At 45.0% G+C, this 10,397-nt stretch overlaps 1 non-coding gene across 1 annotated transcript; it reads right to left on the bottom strand.

The window, feature by feature from the left end:
* Window positions 1–1,732: 1,732 nt before the first annotated feature.
* On the bottom strand, window positions 1,733–1,807 carry Trnap-cgg. The gene has a single exon. It is a non-coding gene; the product is annotated as a tRNA-Pro (tRNA).
* Between the last annotated feature and the right edge of the window lie 8,590 nt (window positions 1,808–10,397).

Raw genomic sequence — 10,397 nt, 5'->3', positions numbered from 1 at the left:
CTCCCCCCCCCCCCCCCCTGCAACTCGCCCATCTCCCTCTCCCGACCCCATGATTCATTCTTGGAATGTAAACTTGGAAACAGTGTGAAACAGGATTCATCCGACCAAATGACGTTCTTCCATAGATCAGATTTTATGGCTTCCGCACCACATTTTCTTGTTACGGACATTTGCATCACCGATGAGTGCTTGTGGTATGCCATCTCGTCCTGAATTAACTGCTTATGGAGCTCCCTTCGTCTTGTTCTGGTGCTTACAGGTTCCGCGACTGTGACATTCTGTTTTGCAGTGACTTTGGCAGCTGTCGTCCCCGTATTTTTCGTCACAGTCCTCTTCATTGGCCGTCGGTCACGACCACTCAGTTCACCCTTTCGTCCACCGAGCGAGCTGGCGCAGTGGTCGGCACAGCACACTGGACTCGCATACCGGAGGGCGACGGTTCAGACGCGCCTCCGACCATCCCGATTTAGGTTTTCCGTGATCTCCCTAAATCGCTTCAGGGAAATGCCAGAATGGATTATTTCACAGCCGATTTCCTTCCCTGTCATTCCTTAATCTTATGGTCCCCTTCCCCAAATCAACCACATTTACGTCCGCGTCGAGACGTAGCGAATGATGTTTTCCCACTTTCCCTGTGTGCGGTATAAATCTACCATCGGTGCCTCTTGGAACACCAAACACTTCGGCTCTCTTGGTTACGGAAGCATTCACTGTACGAGCACAAATATTTTGTCCACGCTCCAATACACTGATCTCCGATTTACTGCAATGCCAGCTACGCAGAACGTTGTTCAAATAGCTCTGAGCACGCTGAGACTTAACATCTGACGTCATTAGTCCCCTAGAGCTTAGAGATACTTAAACCTAACTAACCTAAGGACATCACACACATCCATGCCCGAGGCAGGATTCGAACCTGCGACCGTAGCAGTCGCGCGGCACCAGACTGAAGCGCCTAGAGCCGCTCGGCCACCGCGGCCGGCCAGAACTTTGTACACTTGTAATGCACTGACGACATTCCACAGGTGACGTTAGTCGTCGAATGCAACACTGCAACCTGCAGGCATGACTAGCATCAGCAAATACAGGGTGGAGAAAAACGTGGCGAAATTTTAACTCTGGATAGCTGATACCAGTAGGAACCAAAGTTACTAATGTTGTGTAGGTCGACAACGCACATTAAACTACGGAAACTTGGCGCCACGTGCTCCGATTAGCCGCGGGATTGCCCTGTTACCGGATGCTCTGGACAACGCATAACCGCGAATGCTTTGCCTGTCGGAGATCGCGATGTATTCGACACTTGTGCATATCACGTTGGGACAGTGACGGGGCGAGGGACGTCTGTATGTGTGAACCGACAACCATAGCACTGCTCGTCAACCGACGAACGGCAGCAGGGCAATACCACAGGCAATCAGAGCGCGTGGTGCCAAGTGACCGTAGTTTAAAAATGGTGCGTTCAAAAAATTGTTCAAATGGGTCTGAGCACTATGGGACTTAACTGCTGAGGTCATCAGTCCCCTAGAACGTAGAACTACTTAAACCTAACTAACCTAAGGACATCACACACATCCATGCCCGAGACAGGATTCGAACTTGCGACCGTAGCGGTCGCACGATTCCATACCGTAGCGCCTAGAACCGCTCGGCCACTCCGGCCGGCAAAATGGTGCGTTGTCAGCCTACACAACATAAGTAATTTTGAAACTTCCTGGCAGATTAAAACTGTGTGCCCGACCGAGACTCGAACTCGGGACCTTTGCCTTCCGCGGGCAAGTGCTCTACCAACTGAGCTACCGAAGCACGACTCACAGAAGCTCTGTAAAGTTTGGAAGGTAGGAGACGAGGTACTGGCAGAAGTAATGCTGTGAGTACCGGGCGTGAGTCGTGCTTCGGTAGCTCAGTTGGTAGAGCACTTGCCCTCGAAGGGTAAAGGTCCCGAGTTCGAGTCTCGGTCGGGCACACAGTTTTAATCTGCCAGGAAGTTTCATATCAGCGCACACTCCGCTGCAGAGTGAAAATCTCATTCTGATAAGTAATTTTGGTTCCTATTGGCATCAGCTATCCAGGGTTAAAATTTCGTGACAATTTTTCTCCACCCTGTATGTTCAATATGTGGTGCTACAGAAGAATTCTGAAGATTAGATGGATAGATTACATAACTAATGAAGAGGTATTGAATAGAATTGGAGAGAAGAGAAATTTGTGGTGCAACTTGACTAGAAGAAGGGATCGGTCGGTAGGGCATATTCTGAGGCATCAAGGGATCACAAACTTAGAATTGGAGGGCAGCGTGGAGGGTAATAATCGTAGAGGTAGATCAACAGATGAATACACTAAACAGATTCAGAAGGATGCACGTTGCACTAAGTGCTGGGAGATGAAGAAGCTTGCACAGGATAGAGTAGCATGGAGAGCTGCATCAAACCAGTCTCTGGACTGAATACCACAACAACAACATGTTCAATGATGCATTTCTTGCAGCGTTTCAATATTTTTGGCCACCCCATGTATGCGCATACATAGGAGAAGAATTGCAACGCCCTGGAACTACGCAACTGATCACAAATTGCTTGAAACAGAAAGCTGCGAAACACCTAGGAGTAACCACCCAGAGCGACTTTACACGGAACGACCACATAAAGCAAATAGTAATAAATTCAAATACCATCCCGAGGTTCATACAAAGCGTCTTATGGACGTGCAATTCATCCACGAAAACTGTGACTTACAATACACTGGTTCGACCAATTCTTGAGTGTTGTTCATCAGATTGGGACCCTTACCAGGCTGCATTAATGAAAAAGAGAGACAAGAATCGCTCAGTCGGCGCCAGAGCGTTATGGGGATGCTAGACAAGCTCCAGGTCAGACGCTACCAAAGAGGCACTGTGCATCACGGAGAGGTTTGCTGTCGAATTTCTGAAAAAATACAGACCGGGACGAGTCGGACAACATACATCACTTCCTCCCACATACGTCTCTCGAAATGATCACCTTGAGAAACATCGACAAAGTAGAACTAATTCAGAGGTTCATCGACAGTCATTCTTCCTATGCGCCATTTGTGAATGCAACTGGGAAGGATCGCTCAGTTATTGGTAAGAGAAGCACCGTCCGCCACATACTGTTGGGTGCTTGCGGAGTGTAGCTGTAGATACTAACTCTACACACATCAAAAAAAGTCCCGAGAGTTCCGGAACCTGTACAGAAAATTGGAATACAGATCAACATAAACTTCATATCACCTTCAGAGGTGATGGTCCAGACTGCTGTACACAACGGTACCTCTAATACCCAGTAGCACGTCCTCTTAAATTGATGCATGCTTGTATTCGTCGTGGCATTCTACCCACAAGTTCATATAGGTACTGTTGGTCCAGATTGTCCCACTGCTCAAACGCGATTCAGCGTAGATCCCTCAGAGTGGTTGGTGGGTCACGTCGTCCATAAACAGCCCTCTTCAGTCTATCACAGGTATGTTCGATAGGGTTCATGTCTGGAGAACATTCTGACCAGTCTGGTCGAGCGATGTCGGTATCCTGAAGTAACTCATTCACAAGATGTGCACGATTGGGACATTAATTGTCGTCCATGAAGACGAATGCCTCGCGAATATGCTGCCTATATGGTTGCACTATCGGTCGGAGGATTGCATTCACGTATCGTACAACCGTTACGGCGCCTTCCATGACCACCAGCGGCGTACGTCGGCCCTACATAATGCCACTCCAAAAACATCAGGGAACCTCCGCCTTCTGCACTCGCTGAACAGCATGTCTTAGGCATTCAGCCTGACGGGGTTACCTCCAAACAGGTCTCCGACGATTGTCTGGTTGAAAGCATATGCGACACTCATCGGTGAAGAGAACGTGATGCCAATCCTGAGCGGTCCATTTGGCATTTTGTTGGGCCCATCTGTACCCCGCTGCATGGTGTAATGGTTGCAAAAATGGACTTTGCCATTGACATCGAGAGTGAAGTTGCGCATCATGCAGCCTATTGCGCATAGTTTGAGTCTTAACACAACGTCCTGTGGTTACACGAAAAGCACTATTCAACATGGTGGCGTTGCTGTCAGGGTTCCTCCGTGCCATAATCCGTATGTAGCGGTCATTCACTGCAGTAGTAGACCTTGGGCGACCTGAGCGAGGCATGTCATCCACAGTTCCTGTCTCTCTGTATCAACACCATGTCCGAACAGCTTCGCTTTGGTTCACTCCGAGACGCCTGGACACTTCTCTTGTTCAGGGTCCTTCCTGGCACAAAGTAACAATTCGTACGCAATTGAACCGCGGTACTGACTGTATGTGCATTGTTGAACTACAGACAACACGAGCTGAGTACCTCCTTCCTGGTGGAATGACTGTAACTAATCGGCTGTCGGACACCCTCCGTCTAATAGGCGCTGCTCGTGCACGGTTGTTTTACATCTTTGGGCGGGTTTAGTGAAATCTCTGAACCGTCAAAGGGTCTGTGTCTGTGATAGAATATCCACAGTCAACGTCTTTCTTCAGATGTTCTGGGAACCGGGGTGATGCAAAACTTATTTTAATGTGTGTAATTTGCCCGGTGTTGCTCAGATATTGGTTGCCACTACAGGTACTGCGCCTCACGTATTCCCTCGTGTAATACGCTACCTTGCCTCTGAGATGCAAGGTAGTGAGTTGAAAGCAAGTTCCTGAAAACCAAACAACAACAACAACACTCGGAAACTCTAAAAGGCCAGATACTCAATTTCAGCGACCTCGGTAGTCATTAGAAATCGCGAGAGACAATACGTTGCTCCGCGGAACTCACGGACTTCGAACGTGGTCAGGTGATAGTGTGTTACTTGTGTCATACGTCTGTATACAGCATTTCCACACTAATAAACATCCCTAGGTCCACTGTTTCCGATGTGTTAGTGAAGTGGATCAGTGAAGGGACACGTACAGCACAAAAGCGTACAGGCCGACCTCGTCTGTTCACTGACAGCGACCGCTGACAATTGAAGACGGTTGTAATGTGTAATAGGTAGACATCTATCTACACCGTCACACAGGAATTCCAAACTGCATCAGGATCCACTGCAAGTACTATGACAGTTAGGCTGGAGGTGAGAACAACTGGATTTCATTGTCGAGCGGCTGTTCATAGGCCATACGTCACGCCGGTAAATACCAAACGAAGCCTCGCTTGATGTAAGGACGGTAAACACTGGACGACTGAACGGTGGAAAAACGTTGTGTGGCGTAACGAATCACGGTACACAATGTGGCGATCAGATGGCAGGGTATGGATATGGTGAATGCCCGGTGAACGTCATCTGCCAGCGTGTGTAGTACCAACAGTAAAATTCCGAGGCGGTCGTGTTATGGTGTGGTCATGTTTTTCATTGAGGGGGCTTGCACCCCTTGTTGTTTGGCGTGGCACTATCACAGCACAGGCCTACATTAATGTTTTAAGCACCTTCTTGCTACCCACAGCTGAAGATCAATTTGAGGATGGCGATTGTATCTTTCAACATGACCGAGCACCTGTTCATAATGCACGGCCTATGGCGGCGGGGTTACACGAAAATAACATCCCTGCAATGGACTGGCCTGCACAGAGTCCTGACCTGAATCCTATAGAACACGTTTGAGATGTTTTGGAACGCCGACTTCGTGCCAGACCTCACCAACCGACATCGACACCTCTCCTCAGTCCAGCACTCCGTGAAAAATGGGCTGCCATTCCCGAAGAAACTTTCCAGCATCTGATTGAACGTATGCCTGCGAGAGTGGAAGCTGTCATCAAGGCTGAGGGTCGGCCAACACCATATTGAATTCCAGCATTACCGATAGAGGGCGGCACGAACCTATGAGTCATTTTCAGCCGTGTGTCCGAATACTTTTGATCACATAGTGTAGATTATAACAAACGCTTTATAAAAAGTACAGTGTTGTTGAAGAGTCCGTAACACAAAATATTATCCATAATTGTCCTTGATAGTGACTACTAATCACTCAGCTAAACAATATGGAGAATATCAGAGTTAAATGTAGAATGGGAAATCGTATGCCGAGCGCTTTCTTTTACTTAAAATCGCTAATGTACAACAAAATGTTCGATAGTGAACTGTCAGTGATATCATTAACCAACCTCAAGGGAGAAATTCTCTCAGTGCAGGGAAAAACAAAAGAGAATTTGCCAACAAATTAAAATAACTGAATATTATTTGTGAAATTCTATTACAATAAAATTGTGGGAAAGATTCACTGCTCGACTGTTTGTTAGAAAAATAAGAGGCTGGAATTTAGAACTTGAAAATTACAACGTTAAAATTAAGCATTCGAATGAGAAAATGGAAAGGAACTAATACAATTTTTTTTTTTTACCATCTGCAGGAAACTTTGTGATACTTCAAAAAAAATGTTAGCAAACGTACCTTACAAATAAAATTGTTATCGTGCAATGATGATTTCAGGATTTAAAAGGGAAAAACAGAATTCATGAACATTATGCACTTAGTTCTCCTTCTGATTGGTCCTTGGCTGCAGAAAACGTAATGAGATACGTGGGTCCGTTTTGAAGCAAATACTTTGTTTGTTTCCCCGAAGTAGTTTCAGTTGTATGTGAAACACACAACAAACCACTCAAGCAGTGACGTAGACAAAATTTTCGTACCTACATTCAAAAATAAGCAGGTTGCATTCCGTAACAGTTCTACAAGGTGAGCCCAAATTCTATGAAAACTGTTTCGCAATTTGTTCACGCTTTTTTCTGAGATTTTTGTAAAATGGACACGTGATTCCCGATAGCTCGTTACAGAATAACCGCATTTAATTTGATTTCTTACTTCCATTTATCTTCGTATCTGAAAATATCTGCATAACGGTGCAAATCTCGATAATAATCGCTGTTTGTATTGTTTGGGAACAGTGTTGTTCCATGAGCTTACGGTACCAGCTGTTGACAAACGCGACGCCCACTTTAGTCTGGGCCCTCAAGCTTGCACTAAGTACTCCTGGGCTCTGTCTCTGTTTAGTTTCCTCGGCAGGGTTACCTGCTCGTTAACAGTGTTCGAAAGCAATGTGGATGGGTACTGCAGAGGGGTTGGCCGACATGCATCCCGTGCACTGCTCCACTGAATGTACTGGAAGAGCGGCAGAGTGATGTTACGCCCAGCTGTTCCAACAGCGACGAGAACCGCATGACAGTACTTTTGGATTTGTCTGAAAGTTTTCGGATCGTATGTTTTGTTGACTCGATATAAGAGGGTTCTCCACTGTCGTGAAAGTGTTGCCACAGAAATAAATCGCAATTATATTACTATTATGCAACGAACCACCGAAGGCCACATATGTCTTGTACCAGAACAGGCAGAAAATATCCCTGAAAATGTCCGAAATTTTGTCGCTGCAGTTCGCGTTCACGCAGTATATTTTATGTATTATAAAATGAAAGAAACTCACTGGTAACGAACATTCACCTTAACTAGTCTGGGGAGAACCAACAAACATATGCATCAACGCGGACACACAAATACGTATGTAAATGCAGGCGTAAGTCTCACATTGAAATATATATAAAAAATGCACCAGACACAAAAATAAATATAAAAAGCAAGAAAACTTAAATATTTTGGATAATTCATAAAAGAAAATGGACTGGGAAAAACTGAAATAGATTAGGTGAATCTGTGGAACAGAAAGAGCATGTGGAGTAACTAATTTCATCTACAAAAATATGCGTCTATGTAGACACAAAATATTTGGCAGTTGTACAAGCAGAGGTTACAGCAAAAATTGATGTCTCTGAGAACAGTTAAGTATTTAATTATACTTTGGATAGGCTCAAGGTATTACAAAGAAGTACTGAAGGAAAATTCGTTGTTGTAATGCAGACGAAGAACAAACAAAAAGGTAAATAGAAAGTGATAAGTAATGGGAAGGTGTCGACGTATTTAAAAAAAACATCTGATGTGACGGTAAAGAGAAGGTTGATGTTTCTTGAGTATCCCTACAGAGTGAGAGAACAGATTAACAAAACCAACTATATGTAATTCCTGGAACACAAATTTGCTATAGCTTGGATCACAACACTGAAAAATGATCCGGAAAGAAAAAATAATGAATTAAAGGAAATATGAGAAGGACAGTCTTAAGAAACATTATAAGGTTGGAAGAGTGGTAATGCTGAAAAAAAGACATCAGGAGCAGTATCAATGGACAAAGAAAACAGCGCTGTGTGGTTAACTTCAAAGAGAACTGAAGACGCAGGAAAGAACAGACGAAGGAGACGAATGGAAGTTGAATTGTGACACTCGTTTACCAATTCGGAACAAATGACACGCGTCTCTTCCACTATGTTGAGCAGAGGAAGTAAATATAAACGCAGCATAAGCCTTATTCTTGTGAGAAATATTAAAATTCTGAAATAACGTTGATCGTCCACCCACACTTTCTCTACGCCCAAATACTTGTTTTTCAGATGTAGAATAAAATGTTTTCGGTTCTTCAGCAATGTTGTATCAGTTACAAGGAGGGAACAGAATCCACTCTCGTTAGACTATGTGGAGCTGACTGGAGCACGGGCGGAATAACACAAGAGGCCGAAACCAGGAGAGATGTGAGCCAGGGTTGCTCACCATCACTCCTGATGTAATAATTTGTTTATTGAAAGGCGCTGAGGGAAGTAACGGACTTTCTACGCATGGAAGTAGTTTGCCATAGACAAAAAATCATCCCGATTCATTTGCTGATGACGAACAGGGGTCGGCGTAACTGGATCGGGTCTTAAATGCGATGCGACGTGTATTAACTCTGACCTGTAATACGGGCATAAACAGAAAGGAAACAGCCGGCCGCTGTGACCGAGCGGTTCTAGGGGCTTCGGTCCGGAACTGCGCTGCTGCTACGGTCGCAGGTTGGAATCCTGCCTCGGGCATGGGTGTGTGTGATATCCTTAGGTTAGTTTAAGTAGTTCTAAGTCCAGGGGACGGATGAACTCAGATGTTAAGCCCCATAGTGCATAGAGCCATTTAAACCATTTGAAAAAGGAAACAGAGGTAATAGTGTGCATAACAGGTGCACATGATTCGGGGATTAAATGTCAATTTCCTTTGTGATATTCGTTATCGGCACAATGTATTTGATAAGAATTATCTAGTCTTATGCAGTGTACATTTTCACGTTGCACAGTGTCACGTGCGTGAAGACGCCACAATAACGAGAACTTCAACTTGAGCGCCTGTAAGAAAACGCGTTAGGCTGCCCGGGCCACAGCTCCGCAAGGGGAGTGGCCTACCGCAGCGGCCGCAGGGGCTGTCTCGCCGGGCAGCTGTGATTTAGTGGCGCGGCTATCGGCAGCGGTCAGAGCTCGGCGCTGCGGAATTACTGACCGCGTCCCTCGAGGAGCCGGCCGCAGCGAGTGTCTCGGCAGTTAATTAAGACGCGGGAGGTGTACCCCACTCCCGTGGGTTCCGTGTTAGGCAGGTACGCCGTACATTTTTAAGCACTGAAACTACCAAACATTAATACAACAGACTGTTAGATTAGATCTGGAAGAAACCGCCGACAAAATCCCCAAGAAGCACGTAAAAGAGTCACTGAGTGATTTGAATGCCCAGTTAAGCAGGGGAGGAAAATTCAGATGCACAAGCGGAAAACATACGACCCGTCAGAGGATCAACAAGAATAGAGACAACCTGATAAGCCTCTGCAGGAATTTCGACCTCAAAATCGTGTCAACGCGATCCCAAAACACCACAAGAAACTACGAACTATAAAGTCTCCCAGTAATGCCCTAGGAAAATTTCAGATGTATCACATAGCGATATACATGAAAAACGCCGGAGAAATTATGAATGTAAGAACAAGGAAAAGATTTTTCGAATCAGATCGTCATCGACTCCTAATAAAAGCGAAATTTATACCCAACAGACAAATCAAGAGATCTAACAGAACTTTCAGAACAGCTCAGGAGTACTACAAACTAAACAAGAATGACATAACAGAAAGAAATTAAGAAGGTCGACGGAACGACTGGTCATAACTGTCAGAAAGAATGAAAAACTGATAAAATTTGGGCAATTACCGAGAAAAAACAAACATGTATGGTAGAACATGACACGCGATAGAGCCACAGAAGATACAAACCTGCAAAACATTTAACACTCGTAGAACATCCATTCTATTTCATTCGGTTTTGGAGAAAATAATGGGACATGGGACAAAAGAGTTAAAGGGATAAAGATCGGGAGACACAAGGATAGAACCGTCAAATAAAATGTCTGGCCTTTGCTGATGATATAGCCATCATAACAAATAACAATAAAGAAGCAAAAGAATGTCTAAGGGCACTACACGGAGTGTCAATCAAAACAGGACCATAAATCTCATATGAAAAAAACACAGTGCATGGACACAA

This window comes from Schistocerca americana, chromosome 7 (genome assembly GCF_021461395.2).
Source record: "Schistocerca americana isolate TAMUIC-IGC-003095 chromosome 7, iqSchAmer2.1, whole genome shotgun sequence".
NCBI classification, from domain to species: Eukaryota; Metazoa; Arthropoda; class Insecta; order Orthoptera; family Acrididae; genus Schistocerca; species Schistocerca americana.
Note: the sequence above shows the minus strand (reverse complement) of the source record. Positions and strands in the feature narration are given on the sequence as shown.